The sequence below is a fragment of the Schistocerca piceifrons genome, chromosome 3 (assembly GCF_021461385.2).
Source record: "Schistocerca piceifrons isolate TAMUIC-IGC-003096 chromosome 3, iqSchPice1.1, whole genome shotgun sequence".
In the NCBI taxonomy this organism is placed as follows: Eukaryota; Metazoa; Arthropoda; class Insecta; order Orthoptera; family Acrididae; genus Schistocerca; species Schistocerca piceifrons.
The window spans coordinates 347,183,393-347,207,305 of NC_060140.1; the positions used below are offsets into that span (position 1 = coordinate 347,183,393).

At 42.2% G+C, this 23,913-nt stretch overlaps 1 protein-coding gene across 2 annotated transcripts in view; it reads right to left on the reverse strand.

The window, feature by feature from the left end:
- The window catches only part of LOC124789318 (monocarboxylate transporter 7-like), a 146,333-nt gene extending 123,125 nt beyond the window's left edge, over nt 1–23,208 (reverse strand). For both annotated transcript variants that reach the window (XM_047256634.1, XM_047256633.1), the window contains exon 1: nt 23,073–23,208. The gene's annotated coding sequence lies outside the window, so the exon portion shown is untranslated. The remainder of the gene's footprint in view (nt 1–23,072) is intronic.
- Nucleotides 23,209–23,913: the final 705 nt, after the last annotated feature.

Below are 23,913 nucleotides of genomic sequence, written 5' to 3' on the forward strand. Positions count from 1 at the left end.
GCAGCTGTTGGCACCACAGTGACACAATGAACTGTTAGATTATTTCAAGGACAGCTCCAATCCAGACACCTTGTAGCGTGTATTCCACCAACTGCAAACCACAGCCGTTTGCAACTTCAGTGGTGTCAAGCGAGAGCTCATTGGAGGGCAGGGTGGAAATATGTTGTGTTTTCTGATGATAGCTGTCTGTTCCTCGGCGCTAGCGATGGTCATGTGTTGGTTAGGTCAGCTGAGAGCTTGCAACAAAGCAGTCTGCTTGCTAGACATCCTGGACCAACATCTGGAGTTATGGTCTGGGTTCCGATTTAGTATGACACCAGAAGTACTCTTGTGGTTATCCCACGTACTCTGAAAATTTGTCCGTCAAACTTGTGTTTCGACCTTTTGTGGTACCATTCACGAACAGCATTCCAGGGGGTGTTTTCCAACAGGATAACGCTCGCCTACACACGGCTGTTGTCATGCTACATGCTCTACAGAGTGTCGACATGTTGCCTTGGTATGCTCGATCACCACATCTCTCTCCAATCAACCACACATGGGACTTCACTGGATGACGATTCTAGCGTCATGCACAACCAGCATTAACTGTCCCTGTACTGGCCGACCAAGCGCAACAGGCAAGGGGCTCTTATCCCACAAACTGACATTCGGCACCTTTACAACATCCTGCATGCACGTCTGAATGCTTTCCTTCAATATTCTGGCGGTTACATCGATCATTAGTGTACCAGAATTTCACATTTGTATTGTTTGTCTCGCGCTTATATTAGCCTGCGATAGTCTTAATCACTTTAATATGCCACCTACGCAAATGTATTCCCAACATTTCACTATTCTACGTTAATTCTTTTTGGTGTTAAGATTTTTTTCACGCTTGCTCCTGTTTCCAGTGAGTTTTCACTAATCGCATATTCGAACAGTGCTGTATCTCTTCGCCTATATACGCGTAGTATATTACACTGGTTTTGTGTTCAGGGTCAAGAGACGGTCCCTGTATCGCTCCTCTGCAAATCTTCATGTATTCCGCTACAGGCTCCTGGCGTTGCCACATACCTGATTCTCGTCCGGAAAAAGCTTCAGGGAGCTTTCAGCGTTATCCACTAGACCATTACTATACGAGTGTGTTGTAAGTAGTAATAGCCCTATAACATTTCCTTGAGGTGGATCAGAAATTATCTATACGTCTGTCTGTATCCCTCCATTAAGAATACCGAGAGAGGTGATTAGCACACTGGAGTCTCATTCTGGAGAACAACGATTCAAACCCGCGTCCGGTTATCCTGATTTAGGTTTCCCGTGATTTGCCTACATCGCTTCAGGGAAATGCCAGGATGGTTCCTTTCAGAGTGCACGGCCGACTTCTTCCCCAACCTCAGGACCGCTGACCTCGCTGGTTGCCCCCCCCCCCCCCCCCAAAAAAAAAATCAACCAGCCAACCGTTCAAGAATAATATACTGAGTTACAAGTCTTAGAATGTCCTGAATGCAGTCCCAGGTCTGGTCCCATACTTGAGAAGTCCAGTAAACGACCGTGCAGAGCTGTGTAGAATGCTTTCCGAAAGTCAAAGAACACTTTGAACCTCGAAAACGCTTGCGAAGTGCATCGCAATAGCACAGCGCTTGCTACACCCAAGAATGAATGAACTGCAGTCGTGCGAAAGTTGAGGAAAAACGCTGACCCGTGGTGTGTATGCTTGCCTTGACAATAGCAGCGAGCGAGTTGCTTACTGCAGACGTGTTCTTGAGCTCTGCCGGAAGACGGGAACGAAGGAACTGCTCGCATCCTCACTGGAAAAGACGCATCGAATTATATTTGGACGCAGAGTCAGGCGAAATGAAACTTCTAGAGCGTCATAATGCAAAAAAAAAGAAAAAAACTTTACTGAAGAAATCAACGTTTCGGCCATGGTTACAATGGTCTTCTACTGGATCTACAGAAGACCCAGAAGATGGCCACTGTAACCATGGTCGGAACGATGCTTTCTCCAGTACGGCTACACAGTCAACACTGTTTCACACCTCCAGTGCAAAAGCTTCCAGCTTCTTCGCTATTCGGACCCTCATTGCACACTGCGCAGTCCCTCGGAGCGTCGACTAACCTTTGTTCACGGGAGCTGCTACCTATCCTGGACCTTCTGTACAGACTTGTGAACTACGTCACAGACTACTTCTGAAAATTTAACATAGAAACTCATTAATAATCAGATGAACGAAAATATCGAAAAAAAAAAAATGATTCAGCTCGCTGCTCTTCTTCTCTTTGCACAAAAACATCACGAATCCGAAAAATAATTGTATTATCACCTGTACACATTAAGGTGGACCCAAGCCTTATCCAAAATGGGGAATGTTTCAGATATCTCTATGAGAAATTTCCTCATCGACAAGAAGCGAAATTGAAAGAACGTGAGTATTTGTTGGATGTGACATTCGAAATATGAAGTTCAATTTGTTGAAATAAATGAAAATGACTTTGAATAGGAAAAAGTTATTGATATCATTTAACGAAGTTGTTACTGAGTTCTTAGGCAACATAAAGGAACCACATTGTAACGAAATTTCGGAAATACATTTGCTTAGGTAGCATATTCATGTGATTAACATTGCAAGAGGAACGGTTAATGATGAAATGGCTCTGAGCACTGTGGGACTTAACAGCGGAGGTCATCAGTCCCCTAGAACTTAGAACTACTTAAACCTAACTAACCTAAGGACATCACACACATCCATGCCCGAGGCAGGATTCGAACCTGCGACCGTAGTGGTCGCGCGGTTCCAGACTGAAGCGCCTAGAACCGCTCGGCCACTCGGGCTGGCACGGTTAATGTAAGCGCGAAATAAACTATTGCAAATGTGAAATGATGGTACATTAATAACGGGTGTAACCTACAGAATGTTGAATGTAAGCGTGCAAACGTGCATGCCTTGTGTTGTACAGGTGCCAGATTTCAATTTGTGGGACAGAGTTCCATGTCTGTTACACTTGGTCGGTCGTTGCAGACACCGTTAGACGGTTACTGCTGGTTGAGGATGATGCTGGTGCAACTGCTGCTCAGATTACTGCTGTAGATGCAGCAAGATGCGCCAGAGCCACACGCCGAACACGATGGTCTTCCTTTTCGGTAGTGCCACGTGACTGTCCGGAGCCCGGTCTCATTGCGACAGTACGTTTTCGTGGCCACCGCTGTCAGCAATCACGTACAGCGGCCACAATCCTGTAAGTCTTCCTGCAATCTCAAAGAAGGAACAATTAGCTTCTCTTAGCTCTATTAGATGACCTCGTTCAAACTCAGCGAGTATCGATAAAGGCTTATTGCCGCCTTAAAGACAGTCTTGACTATCATCAGCTCACAACGTCCAGTCTCAAAGGTAACTAATGCATCATCATAACAGCACTACTAGCGTCACTCTTAAGTGACTGCCTCGAAACCTGAACAGACATCTTCTTTCAGATGTCGAGACACGCCTACCAACTTGTCTTTATGTCCCACAACTGCTTCTCAACTTTTTTCCGTCAGTATAGCTAGAAGTAACCCGAGGGAGCGACCTACAGCGGAATGATCATAGAAAGTTAACTGAAGGAAAAACAGACGCTAATCTTAGATTCTTTGGGAGAATGGTAAGGAAGTGTAATTCATCCACCAAAGAAGGAACACTTGTCCCACTGATTCTTGAATATTATTGTTCGCAAGTCTGGGATCCTTACTAAGTATCTGTACAAGTAAAAACTCGATTAACCGTCACTCTTTAAACCGTCAGTTTCTGTTAACCGTCACTGCTGTAACAGCATAATAATACTGTAATAACAGAATGTTTTTAGGTGCAGTGACGCGTTTGCTTTGTTTATTTACTCTATTTTAGTGGGAAGTGACTGTACCTGCCCGCCGTAGAATGGTAAATAAAATATAACCTTCAGTTGACGTGCTAACACATCTCCCCCTTTTCTTGTCTTTGTCTTACTTGTGAGTCAAGAATCACCACTGCATCGGTTTCCAGTTGTGGTGAGAAGACTGTAATTGTCGCAGTGTATCTAGCGGGCTGTGCCGCGTTACGTCTTTTCCACTTGAATAAGCTTTATTGACTAATATTTTACACTATCGTATTTAGTGCAGGTGTCTGTGATATAGTGACTTGATAAAATGTCTGAAAAACGTAAACGTGTTGTTTTAGGACTTAATCAAAAACTTGAAATTATAAAACGCTTAAGAAAGGGCGAAGCTGCGGCAAGTGTAGCGCTGATTTATGGTATTGGAAGAACAACAGTTAACGATATAAAAGGTGATGGTGATAAAATAGAACAACATGTGTCAACAATGCAGAGCATGGATGGAGGTGTGCGAACAAGAAAGACAACGAAACCTGCAAAATATGATGAATTGGACACTGCAATGTACCGATGGTTTATACAAGCAAGAAGTCAGGGGATTCCACTTTCAGGGCTTATAATAATGGCCAAGGCTGTTGAAATGACCAACAAATTTGATGGTGACTCGTCTTTTAAAGCAAGTATCGGATGCCTCGAGAAGTTTAAATTTCGTCATGGCATTCGCCAACCTGATATCAGTGGAGAAAAACTCAGCGCGGATAGCTCTGTAATTGCTGAGTTCCGGGAACAATTTAAAGAAAAAATGGCTGAATTGAATCTTGTCAGGGAGCAAGTTTACAATTGTGATGAAACTAGGCTTCATTGGAAGGCTTTACCACAAAAGACATTATCATCACTCTCTGAAAAAGCTGCTCCAGGTTTCAAAGCACAAAAAGATCGCATCACTGCTCTGGTTTGCGCAAATGCGACCGGCAATCATAGGCTACCCCTACTTGTGATTGGGAAATCAAGAAAACCTCGTGCATTCAAGAATTTGAATTTGAATGCTCTCCCTGCACAATACTACGCCCAGAGGAGTGCTTGGATGGATCAATCAATTTTTTCTGACTGGTTTCACAAACAATTTGCACCTCAAGTTAGAGCACATTTGGCTGAAAAAAAGTTGCCACAGAAAGCGCTATTGCTATTGGACAATGCCCCAACGCACCCTACTTGTGAAATGAAAAGTGATGACGGCAACATAACATGTCTCTTCCTTCCAGCGAACACAACTTCACTTATACAGCCCATGGATCAGGAAATCATCGAAAACATGAAACGTCGTTACAGAAAAATATTTATCGAAAGTTTGCTCTCATTTGATGAATCAACATCTGTAAAACAGTTTTGGAGGTCTTACAGTATTAAAGATGCCATTTTCAATGTTGCCAGAGCATGGAGTGATTTGTCAGTGTCAAATCTCAAGAACGGCTCGAATAAACTTTGGCCTCAACGTAGAGGTGAAGAATCGGAGGAACCTGAGTGTGTGACAGTTGACGAGATGGTCAATTTGTGCAATAATTTACAAATCAGCACAAATTTGACGTCAGAAGAAGTATCAGAGTGGTTAGTGTGTGACAAAGTGGACGGGGGTTTTCAAATTTTGAGTGATGACGAAACTGTTGCCAGCGTAAGTGCCACCAAAGAAGAAGAAGAAGGAGCTGATGAAGACGAGTGTTCAGACCATGAAGAAAAACAAACTATTAGCCATTCAGAGCCCGAAACAATGCTGTCCAAGCGTATAGAATGGTTTGAAAGTCAACAAGAAGCTAATGCAACCCAGGCACTACTGCTCCGAAAAATACGAAATATTGCCGCGGTGAAAGCTCGAACATCAAAATGCAGAAGAAATTGACTGACTATTTCCAAGCTAGATAAACTATTTCACCTGCAAGTTTATAGTACAGTACTGTACTGTACATTACGTATTTTGCAACTTTTGTAGCTACTGTACGGATGTTTTTATCATGTAATAAATAGTTTTATTTGCTATTACAATCGTGTTTAATTTGTTCGCTCCGAAATATTATTATATTACTGTGAGAGAGATATGTGTCTATACATAAAATAATTGATTGAGGTTATGTTTTGGAGGAATACAGTGTTTCTGTTATCCGTCTATTCGCTCATCCGTCACGACCACGGCCCCGAAGATGACGGTTAATCGAGTTTCCACTGTATGTCCATCTTTGTGATTGGAGGTCTGGGGGACTTCGGCCGTTCACTTACGTAAGAAAATGAAACATCTACAGCCGTCCTTATGATGTCATTTATTGTGTGCTTCAGTGCACCATCTTCAGGCCTTAGTTGACGTATACGCGACACACCTGTGGACAACATCTATAATTGGTTTTTGCAGACTAACTGTAACCGCAATGTTGTCTCTGGAGAGACAACAGTGGTGCACAACGCCTCTCTTGTAGCGTATGGCAATGGAGCTGGGTGACCATCTTCGTAATGCTTTCGCGCTTACTGAACGAACCTGTGACAGAAAGCGTTGTTCTTCTTTGCATCTTATCTACTGCTTCCTTCTATCCAATCTGGTATGGACCTCAGACTAACGAGCAATTTGCACGTATTGGTCGAATAAGGGTTGTGTAAGCCACCTTATTCTTGAATGGACTACACTTCCTAAAGATACTTCTAATGATTTTCAGTCTGCTATCTGTCATATCTGTGATTAGTTTTATGTGGCCATGTCACTTCAAATGACTCCTAGACATTTAACGGATTTTACAGTTTTCAGTGACTGTTCCTTTCAGTGATTGTTCTGCAAATATGTGATCTCACAATAATAGATTTTTTCCGCCTAGTGATCTGCAATACAGTTCTTTATGTTAATGGTTAACTGCCAATCCGTGCACCAACCTCTGATCCTCTGGTGGTCCTCTTGCATTTCCATAAAACTAGCGTTGCGACTTGTCTTTGTATAACATTATCGTCCACCAAAAGTCTTATGGAATTTCGGACGTTATCCACCAGGTCGTATGTATATTGTGGAAATTAATGATCTAATAATATTTCTTTGATGTACGCCCGTACTTACATTTACATCTCAAGATTTCTCTCGGTTAGGAATGCCATGTTGTATTATCTTTGGTAGAAACTCTTCAGTCCACCCACACATCTGATCTGATTTTTTGTACGCTCGTTATTTTGTTCGTTAGCCGGTAGCGCGGAACTGTACCGAATGCATTCTAGATGTCAAGGAACACAGCATCAACCTTGAGGCCGGTATTTACTCCTTTTCGGGACAGAGAGGAAGCTGGGTTTCACATGATTGTTGTTTTCGGAACCGATGTTGATTTGTAGTGAGGAGGTTTTCGGTCCTCAAGAATGTCATAACACACGAACATAAATCCAAAATTCTACAGCAGACCAATGTCACTGATACAGGGCTGTGTGTGTCTGTTCGACGAACCTTCTTGAAAACGGGAATGATCCGCGTATTTTTCCAACCACTGGGAACGCATCACTCCTCCTGCGACCAAGGCAACATTGCAGCTAGAAGAGGAGCAAGTTCTTTCGCTTGTTCTATGTAGAGTGCGAAATACAACGCATAATCGTATGGTTTACTTTATTATTACTGTTGCTTTCCGAAGAAAAGTGATCCGTTGTAGCGATACAATTGTTTCATGGAAGATAAGAAAAAAAGTGACTTGAGTCGATTGCAGTACGTTCAGCTTCTAGTCTGTCTCTTTTAACGGTTCGTTTACGGCGATGTTCGTCGGCTGGCTCTCTCGTATGGTGTTCAACAGGCGAGTTAAACTTTGAACCTCGACTTCTAGAAAATGCTTGAGATGCACAACCTAATAAAGCAGCATTTTTACGTCTACATATACTAATTCGCCACGGCCAGTTCATTAGTAGTAGCACTGTCGTTGCTGACGCGTATTGCGACCGGAGTACCGCACCCCGCCTTAAGAACGCCACTGAAGCTGTCACACCGCCCAAACAAGTGTCGGTCAGGATAAGAGCCATTCTTATACTAATACAGGAAAACGAATTTCTTCCACTAACAGAGGAAGAACCTTTGTATGGCGCAGTTATTTTTCGGCAGTGCCTGGTACTAACTGCAGCAGGCTTCCACTTTTTGATATTGAAGGAACCAGCACACGCACCGCTATTACGGAATAGTGAGGCACTACTAACCAGTTGTGGCTCATATGCTGTCGCCAATGCGGCGGTCTGGTGACCAAGTATTTAGCTATCGACATTTCTAAACCCAGTACGTAAGTTGACTGCGACGCTGAGGAGTTTTATACTAAGGATTTCACTGAAGTGAACTAGGTATTGATATTCATCAGACTGGAGAACGGATCATACACAGACAAAGAAAACGTAATTGCCGGTAAAATGGAAGGTGTAGCTTATATGTACCAAGTAATATCGTGAAGGTAATATAGCGAGTAATTGTAGTGTTGGCAGAAGAGCCAACACCGTGTTACTAGAGGAGGTCGAAATGCACGCGTTTTAGCTCACGCAGGCTGGCGTGAGGAGGGAAGAACTATACTGACGTAAGGGCTGGAACATGACAAGGAATTGGAATTCAGAAAGCGGAAGTAGCTAGTTTGATACTGAACTTTAATCCATTAATGATGAACGTCGCTCTTGACGGTACATGATTCACAACATTATCTGTTCAGGATATATAGTAACTAAATATGGCGCCTTGCTAGGCCGTAGCAAATGACATAGCTGAAGGCTATGCTAAACTGTCGTCTCTACAAATGAGAGCGTATGTAGACAGTGAACCATCGCTAGCAAAGTCAGCTGTACAACTGGGCCGAGTGCTCGGGAGTCTCTCTAGACTAGACCTGCCGTGTGGCGGCGCTCGGTCTGCAATCACTGATAGTGGCGACACGCGGGTCCGACGTATACTAGCGGACCGCGGCCGATTTAAAGGCTACCACCTATCAAGTGTGGTGTCTGGCGGTGACACCACAGTAATGAGAATAATTGTACAGTCTGCTAGTATCAAACATCAGCCTTAATACTAGGAGAAAATTTTTGAGAATGTAAGTTTGATGCACAGCACTGTATGGTAGTGAATCATGGACGGCGAGAAAACCGAAAAAGAAGAGAATCGAAGCATTTGTGACGAAGTGCTACAGAAGAGTGTTGAAAATCAGGTGGACTGATAAAAAATGAAGATGTTCTCCACAGAATCGGCAAAGGAAGGAACTTATAGAGATCAGTGACAAGAAGAATATAGCGAGTAATGAGAATAATTATACAGTCTGCTAGTATCAAACACCAGCCTTAATACGAGGAGAAAATTTTTGAGAATGTAAGTTTGATGCACAGCACTGTATGGTAGTGAATCATGGACGGCGAGAAAACCGAAAAAGAAGAGAATCGAAGCATTTGTGATGTGGTGCTACAGAAGAGTGTTGAAAATCAGGTGGACTGATAAAAAATGAAGATGTTCTCCACAGAATCGGCGAAGAAAGGAAAGTATAGAGATCAATGACAAGAAGAGGCGACAGGATGACAGGACCTGTGTTAAGAAATCGCGGAATAACTCATATGGTACTAGGGGGAGTTGTAGAAGATAAAAACTGTAGGGCGCAATTGCTACTTGAGGTTTACAGAAGAGAGCACTTCGTGACAGGCCATATGTAAAAGAAGGGGGAGAGAGAGAGAGAGAGAGGGTGGGGGTGGGGGTTGAGAGGTCCCCGGTAAAACGAGGACTTTGTAAGCTGCGTTCTTCGTGGATGGACAATTGCTGTCGTCTGTCTTTGCAGTGATTAATTTTATGTGGTCATTTCACTTTAAATCACCCGCACGCGTACTCCCTGTCCGGTACAGCAGTTTGAATTTAGCTGTAGCCGAGGAGATGTAGGTTGAGGTAGCTGCTGTCGATAGTCTTGAGAAATGTTATGTGCTGTACGACACGAACAGCACTGGGAGGCCGCAAGTTGAAGGAATGGGACTTGTTGATATAGCTCCTCCTAGTTTGAGACCCCACCTCTTTGCGTTGGTTTTCATTAGTCTTCGAGCGCTAGTAGTTGATGACGGCCTCACGGACGCAGATGTGCTAGGGCACACATTAGTTTAGCGTTCTGAGGGCAGGTCATCGCTCGGTCATTATTTCTCGTAAACCTGTGCGAGCTAACATGCGATGTGGCCTTCGATTAAAACAGGAAACAGGTTTTACGCCCTGGAATGGACTGGCCGGCGCCAAGCGCTGTCCTGCAGTGTTGTTTGTGGTAGGCTCTCGTGTCGTGCCGGTAACGGGGACGACACCTGTGGCATTGTTCCCGCACAATGGCAACGCACCGCGACGTGCAGCAACTCGTGCGATGGGCAGCACGCAAGGTGCTCATGTTCACATATTTGCTGAACCTCCGGCGAGTACGTAAATCTGACGGCAGCTTTTCCTTCATTGTGAACTTTGAGACGGTTGACAATGCCAGCCAAGACTGGGGTGGAGCCGGCCGAAGTGGGCGAGCGGTTCTAGGCGCTTCAGTCTGGAACCGCGCGACCGCTACAGTCGCAGGTTAGAATCCTGCCTCGGGCATGGATGTGTGTGATGTCCTTAGGTTAGTTAGGTTCAAGTAGTTCTAAGTTCTAGGGGACTGATGACCTCAATTATTAAGTCCCATAGTGCTCAGAGCCAGTTGAACAATTTTTTAACTGGGTGGATATATAACAAATAAGAAAGTAAATGAAACAGGACTGCGGAGAGATGAAACACGACTAGGAGTGGGAAGTTCTTTAATGCCTACCAGCCGGACCTACTGTTTTGCCTTTTGGCCCTACATAAAAAGAAGCATGCAGAGATGTAATGCCTTAACCAGTGATAGTCTGACATATCAAATGAGCTGTTTGCGGAAGTAAACAAGACAAGGATCAAATCCTCGCGGGTGTGTGTGTGTGGGGGGGGGGGGGGGGGATAGGGGGGGGGGGGGGGAAGCTGATGACCGTTGGGTAGTAGCCGGCCAGCTTGAGGCGGTTTTCAGGCTGTTTTTTACGCTCGTTCCGGGAAATGAGGGGCTGTTCACCAGCTTCAATGACCGTGTGCCACGATCACTCAACACTATTTCCTTCCGCGTGATGACTTAGGTTTCACTGCATGTGATATAAATCTTCGATAAGGCACCTCGTCGGTTGCCTTGGTCACGGATCACCCACCACACGAGCATCAATAATTTGCCCAATTTCATAAGTTCCACTTCCAACTTCAACGTACTTTCGAAGTCTCTTGACAAAGCAACCAGGCGCTCTTCTATACGTTACCCGAACGATCAACTAGTCTCTTGTGTCTACTTTTTCTTTGTAGACTCAGTCTATCAGCCATCCTATAGGCAAAAAATATTTACAGCAGCCTTGTCCGGGAATCCGACCGCCATCCAGTGAACTCTAGATTTAGATTATGTGTAGTGAAAACATGGGTAAACACTCTCGAATCTGGTACTCTGTGGTTAGGAAACCCCTGTGGTTAGGAAGCCGTCTACCGCACTATCAACAAGCAGTAGCAGCGTTTCGAAGCCCATACACAAACAATATCGGTGTATTCAGCATTTATGAACTGGACAAAGAGTCACACAGTTGATAATTCGATTACGTAAACTAATGAACAATTTCAAAACAAAAGCAACAGTCGATAAATATACCCGTAGCAAATAGAGTACCAACATGAGAAATGAAAACTTACCTCTGTAACTAACTATATTTCTCTTATCAATAAAAAAGATTCAAATGGCTCTGAGCACTATGGGACTTAACAGCTGAGGTCATCATTCCCCTAGAACTTAGAACTACTTAAACCTAACTAACCTAAGGACATCACATACATCCATGCCCGAGGCAGGATTCGAACCTGCGACCGTAGCGGTCGCGCGGTTCCAGAATGAAGCGCCTAGAACCGCTCGGTCACACGGTCGGCTTTGCACAACCACTCTATCACTATCAAATAGTAAAAAATCATTTATTTTTTTGTTTGTTGGACTGTGTGTCTTCCTTCTGATACGGGAAAGGATTGACATGCACCGTACATTTGAATCCCTGGAGCAAACTAACTATTACCTCTGATTCTCGTAGCACATTGAAAGGAGTCTATCACATTTAAACGACAAACTGCAGAGGGAGCTTCATGCGTGCTCTATGTAACGCCATGTTATTCATAAAACTGAAGATACAGTGTCATCAGCAGCTTGAAACAATTTCTGTACAGTGGAGTGTACGCTATAATGAATATTTGAGACAGTTTAAAACTAAGTGCCGCATAGGGACCCGAACCAGGGCCCATAACTTTCGGAGGCAATTCTTTTCTATGTGTACCATCAGAAGAAAACAGGTTTCTCTGCCCATATTTCTCTCCCACTCTTCCAAACTTGTCTTCCACAAGCTCTGTGGTACACCGTGCTGAGCTGGCGCTCCTGCGAAAAATATTAGGTTCAGATTGACTTAGGTATAATATAGGAACTGTTTCTTGAAGCTACATTTGCCAGTAACAAAAGCAACTGAAAATAAATTATCTTCTCTCATCTGCGTTACGAGCATCTTGGGCTCGAAACTGTGTGGTCATACTCCTTCGAAACTCTTTGCTTGCTTTTATGTATTAAGGGAAAAGGAAAAAAAAAACTTTTAAAAGAAATATAAGACAATATCTGGTCCATTATCTGACTCTCCCTTTCAAACAGAACTACAGACCATCAAACATATCGCTTCCAGTAATGGCTACAGCTCTGCCCTGATGGATAATATACTGCAAAAAAAAAAAAAAAGTAAAATTATACCACTACTGTATGCTGACCAACAGGAACTAGCCAGTACTTACAAAAATTGGTGCAGCTTCCCTACTTGCAAAATTTTTGGTAACCTCGATAAAACGTTCAAGTATTGCAACTACAGACCTGCTGTTTACAATAACAACAGCCTATCTAAATTTTTATTTAATAGTAAAGATGAAATGTAACCTTTGGAACTGAGTAGTCTATACAAAATCACTTGCAAGCACTATGGAAATGTGTATATTGGTCAGTCAGGTGGAGCTGTGGCAGTTAGATTATCTGAACATGAGAGAATCCAAAGATTAAGAAAGAAAGAAACATTAAACCTTCGCCCACCATCTAATATCCGAGACCACTCATGTGATGTAGAACGTGAAGTACTATATTCTGTAAAGAAAAATAAAAATATGTCCCTGATGGAAATCAAGAAACATATGAAAGAGAATACCAGCTTACTATGAAATGATCAAACTGTTTCCTTTTTCCCTTCTTTTTAATTAAATTTTATTTACAAATAACAGATTGAAATTACAAATTAAAAATTGTTTTTCATCAGTTCTTAAACGTGTCCCTGCAAAAACTTTCCTTTTTTTAGTTCATGTAATTATTTCTGTGTGACAAAAACAATGTTATACTTTCCTATATAAACACCTCACATATCATCATTTTTGCATCTTCTGTGTAAACATTATCATTGTAAGCCGCAAGTTATTTTACCTATGTTTGCGACTTTAGTCACCTGAATATTGCCCAAGAAGCCGAAAGCCGATTAGTGACCGAATAAACGTAATTTTGCAGAACATTAGGAAGTTAGGAACCGTTTTTTTAATATTTTAATCATGTTCTGCCAAGCACCGACGGAAAAATCAGTTTATTGTATAAGGCAATTCTTTCAATGCAACCGATGTGTATATGACTGGGAACAATGTGTATAATGAGATAAGTATCCTGCTTTGAATGTCATTAAGCTAAAAAGTAATAATTTGTATTCAGGTTATTAATATGCCTATGTTACTCCAAGAACGGGCGTACTATTCCATAGATATTAAAAATTCTTCTGTATTTTGAGTTTTGTTAATAGCTTTTCAAATATTTTGAAGTTACACGCTACTTGTTTCTGCCTCATGCTAACGGCTCCATCAATATATATACGCTACACACATCGTCCACAATACAGATATGCATCATACGGGATATGCAGACATGGCAGACACAGGGACAGAGTTGTAAAAGGAACGATATTTATACATTAACGCCCTTCATAGTGAGGTAGGATGAGATTTAATTTTTTAAAACAATAACTTTGCTTTTATACGAACAGACTGAGAACGGAATTTATTCCTAAATTTGGTTTTTAAGCGACTTGTGTTGTTCTAGCTATCACTTGGGGACCATGGTAGCCTAGCGGATAGAGCGCTAGGCTTCAGCCGTGGACGTCTCGATTTGATCCCGGATAGGGGGGCGGGGCTTTTTCCTTTTGCAGTCCCCTCAACACGGCCTCAGGTGCTCTCAGCCTGCTGTCAAAATGTGTGCCAGGGATCTTTCCCGGCGGTAAAAGGCGACGAGAGCGATGGCCCCGCACCCTGCCCTCTACAAGTGTGCAGTCGCGCGCATACTGCGGTCACGTTCTCTCGCTAAAGGCTTTATCTTCAAATTACTTCTGTCACTTAATAGTTCAGGCCCGTCTCCACCTTCCCCTCTCCCTGACCATTACCTCCTCCCCCTATCACCATCCATCTCCTCCTACACGCTCTCTCTCCATCTCCTTGAGTTCCATCCCTCTGCCCATCTTGTCCTTTCCGCTCTCTGTGTGCGTTTACTCCATCTCTCCCCCCTCCCCCCCTCCCCCACTCCTCTTACCACGAGACTTGTGTATTGACAATGTAAATTCAGATTCTATAGTGGCATTCTAATAATAAGCCGATAAGCCAAAAACGAAACTTTCCTATTGTCCACGAATAAGACAACAAAGCAGTGCATTATAGTGTGTAAAATTTATGTTTAATATATAATGGGAAACAGTGTATGTGGGAGTAACAATTTGTCTAATGGTTGAAGTGATCCACTATCGTAGTTATGACTGCCTGCAACAAAGGAAACTTTACAGTAACAGCACATTTTTACAGCAGAGCGCAGCAGTAGCTTTTAACAGAAAACCTGTAGATTGTTGTTTCGACAGTTATATAGTCAATGTGTGCCTGACTGTTTAATGCAGTATCGTTTAAAATTTGAAGTAAATCTTAAAGAATTTACTAGAGTTTTGCTAACAACGTTTCAATATATGTATATACTGTGTGCGTGTGTATGTGTGTGTAATCATCAGTTAAAAAATTTGATGCGTTACTCTAATAAACGTCTGGAGATTATATATATATATATATATATATATATATATATATATATATATATATAACTGGTTACACACACACACACACACACACACACACACACACACACATATATATATATATATATATATATATATATATATATATATATATATATAAACTGATTACACACACATTATATATATATAATTTTTATTAAGATAACGTGTAAAAATTTGAAGTGAATCGGTCAAGTACTTTTTAAGATTCATAGTAACATAATTTCCCTTTTATGTATCAAATATTTTTTATACATTACATATATTAAATAAGAGGTATATATAAAACACGCGAGTATTCGCATGAAGTGTTGTTTCAAAATTTCAAAGCAGTCGGTGAGATTTAAGGTTTTGAACACACAAGCATGAGATTTTTGCTAACATCTTAACCCCACCATATTTTTTTCATACATTTTTGCATACGACATGGAGCTTCAGTAGGTATATAATAAGACGTGCACATTAAAACGCGACGTTGTGTCAAAATTTGAGGTCAATCGACTGACGACTTCTGCGGACACAATCATACGCAGGCTCAGTTTTTATACACTCGTATAGAGATTGCAGGACTGTGGACACAAGTAAACGGAAAAATTCTAGTTTGTCTTGATCAATGCTTTCATTTACTGCTGTTTACAAGTGAAAGTAACTGATCATACACGTGTCTCAAAATGTTGATTACCATCCTAATATTTTCCCATACAGCACACCAAGCCTGTACCTGCATAGCATAAGTGAGGTGTGACTTGTGACCAAACGAATATTGGTAACAAGGATCTTTGGCGAGGTTGTAGGCTACTACAGTCCTTCCTAGGCATTGCGGTGTCTTCCTTTATGACACGAGGGTGTGGAAGATCTCATACTGGCATAGCGCTTGCCAATGGGCTCTTAAAACGGCTGAGAGACGGGAGTTTCTGCGAGGACCTTGAACTCTGCTTTCTCAGGGGCAAGGTTTGAAACCAGGGCGGTGCAGCTGGTCGACCCTCAGATTCGCTTCCTGCAACGGTACCACCGGTGACGTTGCTTAACAGAATGTTAAACTTTTCAAAGCGCGTAATATACATTGGTGGATAAAACTGAGATTGATATGAAATGGTGTACTTTCTTACCCGGTCTACATACTCCTACAATTAGATCCCGTCAAAACCCGTTTCACGCCTGCAATAGGAGCTTTAAAATTAGCAAATGCAACAGATAGCATTTTGTGCTCCAGTATGACTGAACCAACTTGCATGAAGACCATCAGTTTTTTGTTTTATTGAGCAATATCGGCTACAATGTAAGACTGGTGGACTGAAGTGAAACCTTTTCACTGACTGAGATTGACTAATTGGTATTCGATTTCGGCATTGGAGCATTGTTGCGTATGTTTCTTTTTTTCATTATGACTGTCATAAATACATAAGTCAGATGTAAAAACTTTGTTCTGTTAAGACGGATCCGGCCCGTGTGACCGAGCGGTTCTAGGCGCTTCAGTCTGGAACCACACTGCTGCTACGGTCGCAGGTTCGAATCCTGCCTCGGGCATGGATGTGTGTGATGTCATTAGGTTAGTTAGGCTTATATAGTTCTAAGTTCTAGGGGACTAATGACCTCAAATGTTAAGTCCCATAGTGCTCAGAGCCATTTGAACCATTTTTTTGTTAAGACGGAGTGTATAATAGAGAGTGGATGTGCGACAGTTGGAGAGGAATTGTGCAACGAGAAGACGAATGAAGAAGAAATCAAAATGTCAATACAACAAACTTCAGTTAGTTCACAATGAATAAAATTTCAGATGCAAATAATAAAATTATTCCTCGACTTAATCCAACTGAAACAAATTCACAAAAGTCTTCACATTCTGAAAATAAATAAAAAAATTACTGTGTAATAAACACATTTTTATCAACAGATGTGTCTGAGTATTTTGTTCAAAATTTTAAAAAAATAAACAAATATTTTTGCGGTATGTTTTTCGCTTCTGAAAATTTTACTTCCTGTGACATTATGCGTTTTGAAACGTTGCTCCTCGTTTGTGCTAATGATATAAACTAAGTTATTCTGTGCGTTTACTTTTGAAAACACAAACGTACTGCTATGTATATTTACGACCAAGAACTGCATTCAAAGCAGCTGGGTGATGATACTGAACCACGTAAGGATTATTATAGTTCGACAACAATACAATATTGTTTACTTGTTGCGACCTGAAATGTTTACATATTGCGGGATGTGTGATCTATTAAAAATGGGATTTTTTGACACACTAGACCTTTTCTGGTGACTGATCTGCACTTTTGCGGAAGACAAACCTTTGCAGAAGAAGTTCAAAAGCACAAGTCACAATTCCATTATAGTTGGGGGATTTATGCCTGAAACGTCGAGTGTAAAAGAAAATACGCCATGTTGATCAAACAAGAAGTCTGATAGAAAAGTTACACATTCTAAGTTTCCTTTATTCCACACTTACCGATTGTTTTATAGGTTTGCTTTATTCTACTATTCACGAACGGCGCCAGATTCATGTAATATGAAAGATCGTAAAAAATAAAAGCTGTGCTTTGCGGAAATTGAAATATAATTAACTAAGACTGAATTTTGGAACTACCCGTAGGGCCAAATACAATAACACTTTTTTGGGTCACATGATACACTCTCAAACTCATTTCAAATGGTGCAGAAACATTACTGAAGGCAACGTGATTGCTTTGATTGCTGTATCCACAATATCATACCGAAATCAGCGGTACTAATCATTTCGTCGTTCGACTCGAAAACCGAAAGTGTAACAAATTGATCATTGAGTAGGGGCGTGGTAGATTTCAATCAACGCCATATTGGTATGTGGATCACTGAGGAGTTGTCTGTGTTCTGTTACCAAACACTGCGCAACAGATTAGACTTTCTATTAGTGTGGACTCATTGTAGAGACTGACTGACCGGAACTAACAGCACAAACAAACGTGAGCCTTTCGTACACGCTGTGTGAAAGTCGGGAAAGTAGTGTAACAGGAAAAAAAAACATTATGATTAAATTTTGTTATCGCATCGGCGGCGGACCTGGAACGGACTTTCAAACATATTACATAATATACATTACAGTAGCTCGGGTTTCCATACCAGGTCTTTGTCGTTTATTCTGCTTTTCTATTAGTAATACGTTCACAAGGAGGTGACGGAATATGGATATCGGTCATGTATTCTGACGTTAAAACCTTTGAGTCTGAAACTCAATTATTTCGTGCACTGAAGCGAAGAACTGAATCATTAGGTGTTTTTCGTATTAGGAAATTCATGTGACACTCCCATAATTGTCTTCACGTGTATCTGTACTACCCATTTCAATGTACCAAATGAAACTGAATGATAAACATTTTTCAGCAATGCCATCGGTTACAGACGAAACATTTATCCTTCATTATTGCATGTTTGAATAAAAAAGTTATATCGTTGCCCAGTGTAAGTTTCTCGGGAACATTTCGCCACCTAACCTCATTGACACACAAAGCAACAAAAATATCATACCTGTGACGTACGCAGTCGTGCAAAATAATGTGTAACTGATAGCCCTGCACCTGAATATGGAATAACGCTGCAGTAAATATTGTTGTTAAACATGTCTAAAGCTGCAGATGGTGTTATTTATAAAACATTTTGCGGATACACACATACTAACATAAAATATTTCGGTGAAGAAACCATTTTCGATAGCCCGTGGAATTATTCTTGGCCACAGGCTGCGTTGAAATAGGTTGTGAGTCACCATTTGTATGAGGCTACTACAAGTAGACGGTAGACTAATACATAGCGGATCACGTAAGACTAGCAACGCTTTTATTTCGTGATCCGTTCAAGTTATCGATACGAAATTTTCGGCATGTGATAGTACACCAAGGGAGGGGGGAGGGGTGCGGGCGTAATTTTGTTGCATCTTTAACCTAGTTAACTCTTCTATCGGCTACAAGTAACTGACTCACTCATACGTGACTGTAGTGTTGAGAGGCAAACAGACCATACCATTTTCAGCTGTCCACTGCGGTACCAGGCCACAAACAATTTCCAGGGGTGTTTAGAGCTACACCTTCACATCAGACTGAAGACGCTACTCACGACACATAATGTGTCACTGTAGAAGCGTATATGTAGGGTGTGTCACAATTCATGTTACATACTTATAAGGGTTGTAGAGGGGACTCAGCAGATCAAGTTTTAAATAGGGACTCATGTCATCCAGCGACTTTACAGAGCGTCCAAGTTACAGGCGCCGGCGCCTGTAAACGTGTGTATGTACAGGATGATTCCGTGATGATGTTGCAAAGTTTCAAGGATGACAGAGACGGATAAATGTATCAGTGTGATGTAAAGGTCCCTGTTCCAGAAACAAACGAGTCGAAAGTTACAAGCGAAAATCATTCTGATACGGTACCTCTGACAGTGGGATACATTTACCGGTACTGTTGTTGCTAAGAATGTACGGTATCCGACTTTCAGAGATGGCAGAACTATGAGCACTTGTTCAATAAAGGGGGTGTATTCCACACTAGCGAAGATGAACAATACTCGCGGCCTTCCAGGTATGCATGGTGGTGGTGGAAAGTTCCTATGGGACCAAACTGCTGAGGTCATCGGTCCCTAAGCTTAACACTACTTAAACTAACTTACGTTAAGGACAACACAAACACACTTGCCCAAGGGAGGACTCGAACCTCCGACGGCAAGCGATTCAAGCGCAAACCGTGGCAAGGCGCCCCTAGACCGTGCGGTTACCCCAAGCGGCTCAGGCATGCATTTTTGTGCATATGTGTACTAGTCATTTTTCTTTGTCTTGGTCCATATTGCCATCTATGAAAGTTGGATGTACTACATTCTTAGCAAAAACAGTACCGGTAAATGTATTCCACTGTCAGAGGTATCACAATGATTTCCGCTTGTAACTTTCGACTCGTTCGTTTCCGAAACGGGGACCTTATCTCAAATTGACACATTATTCATTTCCGTCATCCTTTAAAATTTGTAAGATCGTCATGGAATCACCCTGTATATAAATATGTTTACAGGCGTCGGCGCCTAAATTTGGACTCTCTGTAGCGTCGTTGGATGACGTTTCCCGACATGAATTCCTGTATAAAACTTGATCCACTGCGTCCTCTCTAGAAGTATGTAACATGAGTCCTGAAATATCTTGTACCTCTTTTTAGCGGCTGTACACACCATGACAAAATTACTATGTTTACAACCAACTTAAATATTCTACTGAGTTATTGTTGTACGTGCGTATATACAAAAGCATTTCGTTTTATTTTGATTGAAACAGACGCTTTTAGCCAGCAATTGCAACGTTGGAATTTATCGCAAAACTGTACTGGAAATGAGCTAAAACAGAAAGGTCGATATTACCTATTCTGGTGTTCACATAGCTAAGTGGAGCTTTCATGCCAGACTCCGTCGTTCTATTAAGCCTTTTGATTGTCTTCTTTTTCAACAAAAGCTAGTCATTTAAACGTACGTACACACATTTGAAATAGTTTCTCTAGCCCCCTTCATTTGCGCTAGAAGTTAGGACACGTTACCGTTTCTGTATCTACACGTAAACACCAGGCACAGATTAGATTAAACGTAAACACCACACACAGATCAGACATTAGGCCTGTCCCAACTGGCCGACTGCCTGCAAGGCAGTACGAGGAGCGATCTATGATCAGCATGTCTCCAACCCCGCAGGAGCTATTGCTAGCAGGTAAATCCTGCTGATGCCGCTGTTTCTTTATTCAAGCAGCTCCTCATCTGGCCAACGAGGATGAGTGGCACCGTTCCAGACCCAACTAACACAGAAAAATCCTAGTAGGTACCGGCAATCGAAACGAGCTCCTGCAGCACCGAAGACAACGACGCTACTCACTTGGCTACGGAGACCGTCTGATTCTGTGTGTATGCCGTGTAAAGTAGGGCCAATAGGAAACATGTTTTATCTTAATAGCGTTGGCTTGTCTTCTTGCTGCATATGGTGGAGTCAGCTATGAGAGCACCTCTTGGCGTTCTTTACACATCTATAGACGATTCCGAACGGCATGCCTTTCGATTTCTGATCCTATCTCGGATACTTTTGAGAGAGGTTTCAACAGCAACAATAATTTATTATAGGAGCGCTTGCTGTCTGTTCGTCTGGACATGTTGGGACTTTAGGCGGAATCGGCAGCGACGAGTGAAAATGTGTGTAGGATCCAACTCCCGGCCCGGCACATATTTTCACTCGTCGCTGCTGATTCCGCCTAAAGTCTCGATGCATCTGATATCATTAGTTCCCTTCCTTCCGTTTCCTTTCTCCCACTCCACATTCAATTTACATAATAATAATTTAATTATTTTCACGTCCCATGGATTATTTGAACTATATTTTTATCGAAGTGATGTGGAACGAGCCAGTTTACAGGACATGTATTCATAGTCAGTGTTAACATAATTAAACACATTATTTCTTAGCTCTGCTCATGCAACTACACTTGGAACATTTTTAAATTTTTTATTTTTTAAATCTTTTTTTTAAATTTACATACTACTTGCTTTTAAATTCAAATTCAAAATTCGTCCATGGAATAGAAACTGTTGTCCAGGAGAAATTATTTAGTTTAGATTTAAAACTTGCTTTTCTACCAGACAGAAATTTTATGTTACTGGGCAAGTGAAAAAAAAAAAACTGTTGTTTCACGTTGAACTCCTTTCTGACCGTCTGACAACTTTAATAACAAATAACAGAGGTCTTTTTTCCACTAGTGTTGTCCATACCTGCTATGGTGTTGATTCGTTTGTTTACAAGACTGGAAATAATACGAAGAGAAAAAGTAGATGAACTTAATCGTTTGTTATGCTCAGTAATATATTTCTTCCAGATAAAGTTTTCATCAATATGTAGATCCAAAAATTTGGAGCATTCTGGCTTATTTAGTGATTCGTGTTCATGGGTTTCGTTAATTCCTGATTAGACGCTGTTTGTTGCGAGAAACTGAGTACAGTGAATTATGTTGTCCATAATTTAAGGAGACTCAATTGTCAGGCAAACGCTTAATAATTTGTTGAAAAACATAATAAACAATCTCTTCTGTTGCCTTCTCCGTAATGGCATTCGCTATAATACTGATATCTTCTGTACAAAGCATTGTTTCTGCTTGCTGAATGTTAGCTGAAAGATATAACACAGTAGGAATGCGAAAATATGTCATGAGATTGATTATTTTGTTTCCAAGGCTAGCAATTATACGTAGAGCAGAAGTAGCTGAACTTAATTGTTTGAGAAGCCCAGTAATATCCTTCTTGCGGTTCAAGCTCTCATCAGTGTGTACAGTACACCCAAAAACCTTGAGCATTCTTACTTATGACTCCTGCTCATATGCTTCGTTTATGCTTGGCAAGACTCTATGTGTTGTACAGAACTGAATGTAGTGATTTTTTTAAGGCAAAATAGGGAGATTTCGTTTTCAAAGAACCATTTAATAATTATTTGAAAAACATCATTAAGATTTTGTTCTGTGACTTTCTCCCAAATGGGATTGGTATTATAATAATATCGCCTACTTAAAGTACCAATTCTGCTTGTTGAATGTTAAATGGAATGCCATTCACACGCCTCAGGAATAAGAGCGGACCCAAAACTGATCCCTATGGGATTCCCTCCGAAGCATTTTATCACTGTATACTATTTTTTTCAAGAGCTTTCGAATACCGTTAAAAGCTTCGTTGTCTCGTTAGAGAATATATCTGTTTCAGTATATCATTTGATCGAAGAGGTCAGTGGAATACACATGCAATGAATAAATAAATAAATAAATACGTTCCTCTCTGTGTACAGTCATATGCTGTGAACCTCGTTTCAACATCTTCAACGAGTAACGAAATAAATGTGCTACTAGTTTTGGATGATTCACCGTGTACGACAGAAGGTAGCTGACAGCGGGAGACTACTGAAAATGTGGATCACGGTGTTGATTCATGACACGCTCTACATCATGTGGCAGGCAGACAAAATGCGCCCGAGTCGCTGTCGGCTGGAGAGGGCCGCAGAGCGCAGCCAGCCAGCCAGCCAGCCGGCGGGCGCCGGCACCTACCTGTGCGCTGTCTGGATGGTCGCCGTCCGCCGACCTGCTCGCGTGTGCCGTGTCCGCCGCACTGACTGCAGTGGGATGCGGAGGCTGCGAGCTCGCCGCGGCTCCCCGTTTATGTAAGTGGCCGCCTGCTGACTGCGAAGGTCCGCCGGCCGCCGCCGCACGCGCCGCCCCCCGTGCCGGCCACGCCGCCGTCGGGGGTGCCCGGTCCAAGTCGTCCAAGTCTCCAGCCGCGGCGCCTGTCCGCCACAAGGACCGCAGTCGCCGTCACCTCCCCTCCACTCCTGTAGCGGAAGTGAGTTGTAGCGACTCTGTCCTCTCACTACCCGCATGTTTGGACAGAATCTGGAGATGGGGGCTACTAATGAAACTGTACAGTTCCCAGTACAGAGATCATCTCCTTCTAGGATATTATGCTAACTGTTTCAAGTCCGTTATAATTATCCGGGCTGTTATGCCGTGGTCGGTTGATGAATTCTGTGTCAATTCCCAACGTTTCGTCTCCGACCGCGGGAGACATCTTCAAGGGGGTCCGTAGCTCGATGGAAGGTCCAACACACCCACTGGCTCGCTACTGACTGCCGCTAAATTCCGTGTCCGCGCGCTCCCGCGCCGAGGCGTGACGTCACGTGTTCTGAAAACGTCAGTGCAATTGGCCGCTGTCCATCGCCGTCGATCGCCGTTGCCATCACCCAGTAGTGGACGGGTGGTACACATCTTCTTTAACACCGGCATCTATATACCGTTTAATTTCACGCCCTCCTCCTTTTGATTGAAATTATTAGGGTGTTTAGCGATTTCGATTGCCTCCCTGTAGAGCCTTTCGTAATATCCACTTGTGGCC